The sequence below is a fragment of the Eurytemora carolleeae genome, unplaced genomic scaffold (genome assembly GCF_000591075.1).
Source record: "Eurytemora carolleeae unplaced genomic scaffold, Eaff_2.0 scaffold1040, whole genome shotgun sequence".
NCBI classification, from domain to species: domain Eukaryota; kingdom Metazoa; phylum Arthropoda; class Copepoda; order Calanoida; family Temoridae; genus Eurytemora; species Eurytemora carolleeae.
Window position 1 is genome coordinate 115,918 of NW_019396968.1, and position 7,758 is coordinate 123,675.

General features: G+C 31.8%; 2 long non-coding RNA genes across 2 annotated transcripts; one reads left to right on the forward strand and one right to left on the reverse strand.

Annotated features, from left to right (window-relative positions):
• On the forward strand, positions 1 to 7,406 carry LOC111710609 (uncharacterized). Its single transcript, XR_002767090.1, has 4 exons — positions 1 to 62; positions 1,258 to 1,364; positions 5,993 to 6,126; positions 7,346 to 7,406. It is a non-coding gene; the product is annotated as an uncharacterized LOC111710609 (long non-coding RNA).
• LOC111710608 (uncharacterized) lies at positions 5,249 to 7,202 on the reverse strand. The gene is made up of 3 exons (XR_002767089.1): positions 7,105 to 7,202; positions 6,621 to 6,682; positions 5,249 to 5,876 (listed from the first exon to the last, which is right to left on the reverse strand). It is a non-coding gene; the product is annotated as an uncharacterized LOC111710608 (long non-coding RNA).
• Positions 7,407 to 7,758: the final 352 nt, after the last annotated feature.

Genomic DNA, 7,758 nt, shown 5'->3' on the forward strand with positions numbered 1-7,758 from the left:
CCTGTGTATCCTAAAGAGATATCTATTCGTCCTCTACACTAAAGGACGGACCCCAGAGCCAGGTTAGAGACGATAAAAAGCGTGAACCTAAACCAACGATAGAAACAATAAAATCTTTAAACAATAATTTTTATTCAAATCAGAAAAAAGTCACAAGAAAACGAAATATGATATTTTCATCGTTAGACTAAATAAAGGCGTTTGACGAAATAAATATTGCAATAATATGCTTTTAAAATTACTCGCACTGGACTGTTTTAGTTCAAAAACATTTCCGAAATGGAATATTAAAATCGATGAAGAAGATCTTTTTATTGTAATAAAAAACATCCTGACCTGAGACCAAGGACAACTTGGCGTCATTTTTCTTCTAAGGTTTTCAAACATTTTGGATTTCTACAATCTGTCTGAATAGATTATAACCTTCTACTGCGTTTTTATCAGCCATCCGCCTTTTTGTCTTTTTTTCAAAAATGACACTTAAGTTAAAAAAATTCTATTTTGAAAATTCACAAATAAAAAAAAGAAAATCTGCGAAATTTTTTAAAATGTACGTGAAAGATAGGATTGCAGAGGGATTAGATACATAAGGCTAAGATAATTACTAAAAAGGGGTGAGAAAAGTAAGATATAATTTGCGTAACCTCAGCTGGAAACTTTTGTGTTGGATAGTCATAATTCCGATTGCTTGATCTCGATATCCACTGTAAGCCCTTTACATTTGAGAATCCATGCTTAATCTCTTCATTTCAAGTTTTCCTGGTGGTTGCAGGGTACGATTTCCACCTACGCGGAATATCGAATAAAGATAAAATTAACAAAAGATCGATATCAAGCATTGGTCTTTGAATTCACAATACAAGAGTTACCAAATTCCCTAAAAACCGGTTTCGATTGAGCGACGGCTTAAATCTTGAAACATTGAATACGATTTTGAGTGGAACCAACCATATTTGAGCCGCAGCTTAAATTTAAGCCGCGGCTCAGATTCTTTAAACTCGGTCTCGGAAGTCAGAAATGTTGTGATGTAAATCTCAGAATCCAGCATCATGACCACATTAGATATCGAGATCAAATTGGAATACTCAAAAAAGCTTCAACATTCAAATGGCCTCAAGAATGTTTAATGGAAATACAAACCACAACAAAATACATACAAAATGGGTCACATTGTCTTAAAAACCTTGTGTACTGAGATGTCTCTTTCTGTCTATAGACTGCAAGACCCTTAAACTTTCAGTTGTAAAAGATATCTAGATAAGCTTGAACCAGAGCAGAAAGAATATTATGCAGAAACTTGCTGGAAATGTCAACCCTGCTACATAAAGATATCTGGAAAATACAGACCAACTCTAACAAAACAGGTAAACTAAGGAATTCATGTTTCGTATATTTTCAACATCTAATCAACGCCAAAAAGGCTGAATTGACCAGGCTCAAATGTTTTAGGACCTCTGCACATGATCACAGAAAATGTTTATGGTCGGTTGAAATATAGACAAATTTTTTTAAAATCCGCAAATAAAAACACAAAAATGTGGGAAATTTTATCTAAAGTTTTTACTAAAAGATGTCCGAAAAAAAGCTTTACAGATAAATCGACAAAAAAGCTTAAGTAATAAATAGAGGGGGGGGGGGGATAACAATTTATTCAACTCAAATCGATTGTTTAATAAAGGAAATTAGAAATTATTTGTTACTTCACATAGGCTGAGAATTTTCAGGATTTACAAATAGTTTCAACAAAATTTTACACGACGCTCCTTCCCGTATTTAGTTTCTTATTTCTAGTTCGTGCTAAAGATACATTTCTTGAATATTCTTGTTTTAAATCTGCAGAAGATCTTTATCATTGATACGGAGAAATCCTTCAAACGACGAATTCTCAATATCGCTTTAATCTCCTACATATTATAACTTATGCAGAGTTACCTACAAAGGATGATACTGTAAAGACGACTTGAAATGCTTAAGATATGACGATTCTAAGGTTTAATTAGGTCTTCTGCCTTGAATATAGTCTTTTAATAGCTTGTTTGATGAGTTGGCAAATAAATGTGCAAGTTTACAGTTGCAGGGAATAATGAATATAAGGAAACAGACATTGTCTCTGATCCTTTGATCGAGGGTAACTTTACATATTTGCAATTTTGTGTAAAAGTAATTATTTCTAACCTCCTTTGGGCTTTGATCGAGGGTAACTTTACATATTTACAATTTTGTGTAAAAGTAATTATTTCTAACCTCCTTTGATCGAGGGTAACTTTACATATTTACAATTTTGTGTAAAAGTAATTATTTCCAACCTCACTTAAAAACAGTTCTATTTTAAAATCTAAAAGGAATTAAGTTCACAAACTCAAATTTTCAATCCTTAGATCTTTGAAACCCAATGGTATAAACCTTTGATATTTCAAATTTTTGTCATTAAACTTCATAGTTTGAAACATTTCTAAGGTCCCCCTACATTTCTAGGGGGAACTACAATGGGTTGTAACTGTTTCATAAGAAACTAGCAAGACACAATTCTCGAATTCAACTTTTTTGGAGAGTTTTAATCTCATGGTTGGTATTTTCGAAATAAAATCTCTATTACCTCTCAGGCATTAAGAACTAGACAGTAGGAGATTACTCACCCGACTTGGTGACCTTGTAGCTCCTCTAGCTTTTATTTTACATTCTTCACGTAATAAAAACATTTCAAATTCAAAAGTTTTGACCTCTATCAAATATCTTTTTCAAAGTTGCAACGTTACAATAATTTTACTTTCTTTGAAAACCTTAATTTGTGACAAAATTGAATCACACATCACTAAAACATAGCAAACATAAATATATATTTTATTCGATTTCTATCAATCACAATTCATTAAACTTCTATGCGAAAATATTGTAAAACACACACAATTCAAAAAAAAGAATAAATAAAACAATTTTTTGATTAATTAAAAGTCAATAATGTTACATCAAAAATATAAAAAATAAATTTAGTTTAAATTAAATTGAACATTTTTCATGCAATAATTATTTACATAAATTCTAACTTTAAATCGAATTTTCATTAAAAAGCTAAAAACTAAAATTAAAGCAAACAGAAAATACATCTTTCATTGTGTTATTAATCAAATAAAATTTATATTTAAAGTTATTGCAAATCAAGCAACTAAAATTGCCACTAAAAATATTAGAGATTTATTTTATAGGCCATATAGTTAATTGAAATTAATTTCTTTATGAACAATTTAAACAGTTCTTACAAACTACAATAAAAGAACTGTTACACACTCAAATTTTTTATTTTTTTAATCTTTGCAAACTGATGACAACCTTTGATATTTCAAACTTAGAATTTGTATCTAACAGAATTTACAAGTTTGAAATATCTTCGGGTTGCAAAGAAAGGGAATGAACAAATGAGAGTTTCTGACAAGAACACAGTTCTCTATAATTTGAAAGAAAACTCTTCACAACATTTTTGAATGTTTTGAATTAAAAATTTTATAAATTAGATTTTCGCTAAAATTAGCAAAATTATAGGAATTAAGCAGACTTTTATTAAAATAAGGCAGATAAAGCTTTGTGCAAGAATAAAGCCAGATGTGTAAAACTTTTCTATTAAATTTCATATCAGTAAAGAATTTTGATAAAAATTTTATGTAAGTGAAGATTTCAATTAAAATTTTATTAATTGTATATCCGTTTTGTATATCCGTATTGTATATCCGTATTGTATATCCGTATTGTATATCCGAATCTGAACTATTAGGTCTAAGAGTTGATAAATTATTGATTATGATTTAACAAAATAACTATTGAGTCTATTGATGTTAACAACAAATGGTTATTTAGTATTTACTGTTTTAATCTTTTTATTCTTATTGTTTCTAGTTCTTTTATCAACTTGTGATTTATATTAGTACGTTCCTGAAGCTGAATATGTGGATAGAATGAGTGTGAATAAAGAAAATACAACTCTATATTTCATTTACATACAGTGAGCTTTTTAGAGTGTGCCGACTCTAACAGTCTGTGACATCAGGTTGCAAAGTAAAAAGGATTAAAAGATTAGAGTTTGTAGAAATTTGTCTCTGTTTAATATTTATTATTGACAAGTAATTCCAGGGCCCAAGATCTTGTTTACCATAAATGATTGAAACCCGCTTGCATCCGGCGACAGTAAAACAAAATGGGGGTTTTTATACTTTTGTGCAGTTCAGTTTAACTCTGTGAGTACGGGTCAATATATTGCACAAATTAAGTATCAAGTAGTACTACAGGAAAAATGTTACAGATATTACAGTGTGTCCTGCTAGACATGATAATGAAGTAACACCATCAATATCGTCTTCGAAACCTATTTAATCACAAAATCTCAAAGTTTTAAAACAAAGGAATTGAGTCTTTGCCACAAATTGAAATTTTCTCTTCTCAATATCTTTGCAACCTTATGGCGTAAACCTTTGATATTTCTAGCTCAGACTATTTGACCCAACAGAGTTTGTGGGAAAAACTCAATTCCTTTACACAACCTGCAAGCTTTCTAAAATGTACCTTTTTATCTTGAAAATTACAAAGAAATTGTATTCTTCGACTGTTTTTACCCAGCTTTATACAAGGTGTCCCCTGGCTTTATACAGGGTGTCCCCTGGCTTTATACAGGGTGTCCCCTGGCTTTATACAGGGTGTCCCCGGCTTTATACAGGGTGTCCCCCGGATTTATACAGGGTGTCCCCCGGCTTTATACAGGGTGTCCCCTGGCTTTATACTGGGTGTCCCCCGGCTTTATTCAGGGTGTCCCCTGGCTTTATACAGGGTGCCCCCCGGCTTTATACAGGGTGTCCTCCGGCTTTATACAGGGTGTCCCCCGGCTTCTTACAGGATGTCTCCCGGCTTTATACAGGGTGTCCCCCGGCTTTATACAGGGTGTCCCCCGACTTTATACACTTTATACAGTAATAATTGCATATGAATAATATGCAATACCGTTTAAATATTTCGAATAGAAGGTAACACTGTCAAAACATTGCATGGAATAAAAAAAAGATTAATCAAGCCTAAAATAAAAAAGGATTAATCAAAAGAACTTATTGGCATGTAATTATTTGGTGTTAATAATAATTACAACTTTTAATTGAAGCATAAAGAACATCAACAAAAGTAAAAGTGAAAACAAATAATAGTTTTGTTTAAAAATGTTTAATCAAAAATCGAAAGTTTTTCCCATAATTATATGATTGTAGAAATATAAACTAAAATTTTACGGCAAACCATTTTTCTGTAATTGATTTATTTCTAATATATTTGATTATTCCGTTTTTTTAGGAAATGCGCCAAATTATATGGATAAACACGATTTTAGTTTTTGAGTTTGCTTGATGTTTAAAGCATTATATATATTTTGCTTTAGATTGGTCTTAGAGATGTTTCAGTGTTAAAATTTTGCCTAGAGATCTTCAGGGTTCAGATTTGGCCTAGAGATATTTCAGGGTTAAAATTTTGCCTAGAGAAACTTAGGGTTCAGATTTGACCTAGAGATTTTCAGGGTTCAGTTTTGGCCTAGAGATCTTGAGGGTTCAGATTTGGCCTAGAGATCTTCAGGGTTCAGATTTGGCCTAGAGATATTTCAGGGTTAAAATTTTGCCTAGAGAAACTTAGGGTTCAGATTTGACCTAGAGATTTTCAGGGTTCAGTTTTGGCCTAGAGATCTTGAGGGTTCCGATTTGGCCTAGAGATCTTGAGGGTTCAGATTTGGCCTAGAGATCTTCAGGGTTCAGATTTGGCCTAGAGATCTTCAGGGTTCAGATTTGGCCTAGAGATCTTCAGGGTTTACGCTGATGTAGGAGGGTTTAAAACCAGAAATAAGGCCGGGTTGAACACTTAAAATATACGATTTGATTTGAATCTTATAATTAAACACAACAAAACAAATGATTTATTTTGAGTAAGTTTCATGATGGGTGAGTAAAAAATTCACAAAAAGTTTTTTTTTCAGAGAAAGATGCAGTGGGCGGCAAACTTAAAGGGAGTGACCGGCTAGATATTGTAGTTGAGCAGAGAATGCAGATTTCACGCTCACAGTCTCTTTAATCATTAATTATAAGGAACAGCAGTGCTTGGTATCACACGGTAATTAAAATACTTTAATGGTTTATCATCCACAAAGATTGACATTGCATTTAACTTGTCAGCTTGCTCCCCTCTCCCCTCCACAACTTTTCCTCAAACATTCTTAATTACCTTTTTCCTAAATAAGCGGAAGAAGTGAAATGGACAAAAACAGATTTGCGAAAAAGCTGAATTGTGCAATTTTACGCTAAATGAAATCTGCGATTGATTGACATATTGCTGTTTTTTTTTCGCGCAAAAGTGTTTCGCTACGAAAGAAATATTTTTCGCTTTGGAATAGAAACCCTGCTTTCATCGATAATTTCTTTCAAGCAATATGTTCCTATTCATGTCATTAAGAAATCTATCCTTAAAAGCAAGCCTTCAAAAGATCTAATTTAAAGATCTAATTTGCGCTCTTACTACAATGTCTGGCCGGTCACTCCCTTTAACTTATTATCTCTACCAAGCAAATATCAAAATTTTATCAAGATATATAAAATGTAACGACTTACATATTTCTAAAGACAATTTCACCACCTTTTTTAAAACAGTTTGGCGCATAAAATATCCATCCCTAAACATTTATATTTATTCAGAATTTTAGACAACTTTGCACTAGAGTTAATTAAAATCCCAAATTTTAAATACTAGAAATTCAAGGCGCTTCGCGCCCTTCTTTCTAGGATTTTAGGGCTCTTCGCGCCCAATTTCTATTTAAATTGTGAACATATTCTTTTTGCGGATTTTTAAAAAAAATTCGCGGATTTTCAAAAACAAAATCACGGATTTTCAAGAAATTAATTTATTTTACAATATTAAAAACCTTTAAAACACATTTATTTTTATTTTCATCATTCATAAACCTTCCCTGTGGTCACGTGATGTCCCACAAAAAATTTGGGCCCGATCGGTTCAGCCGTTTTGACGTTTATTGGATACAAAAAGACAGACAGACACCCAAACAGACAAATTTATATATAGAAGATGAATATTTACGTTGCAGGCAGCCACTTGCTCGCATAAAGTTTGGCATTGATCTGCAGTCGCAGCTTTCGTCGCCATGTCTACAAGATTCCCATTCAAATCTTGACCCAAAACCTATTGAGACAATTTTACAGTTTCTTTTATATATTTTTACATATTTATAAAATTTTAAACTTTTTCAACAAAAAAATGGTTTTGTTGGTTCTATTTATACGCAAAGTGCTGCGTTGATTATAAATGGGTGATATTTTAGGACTTATTGCAAAATGCATAAATGGGTTGGATGGGTCGGATTCTGCACAATAAGAATAAATGCTACTATAAATTCCTGGAAAGGATTGACTCCAAGAATTGCTTTGCTTCGCCTGCAATCTGCAGATTCATCAAAAGAGCACAAGACAGAATCTCCACTGAAAAAAAAATAATTTTAGTTTTGTTTCTAAAACCATTAAATCAAATAGTGCAAAATGATTTGTTTACCTTGTAGATTCTCTGGTATTGTTTATACGCACTATTGTATTATTATTATATTATAAAGATTTATTCACACACAAAGATATAAATACATATATAAATGGTGTAGTTTAAATTTGTTTAAATAAATTTTTTTTTGAAAATACAGGTTTCCAAAAGAAAAGAGAAAAAATATGCAAATTTATGCACAAA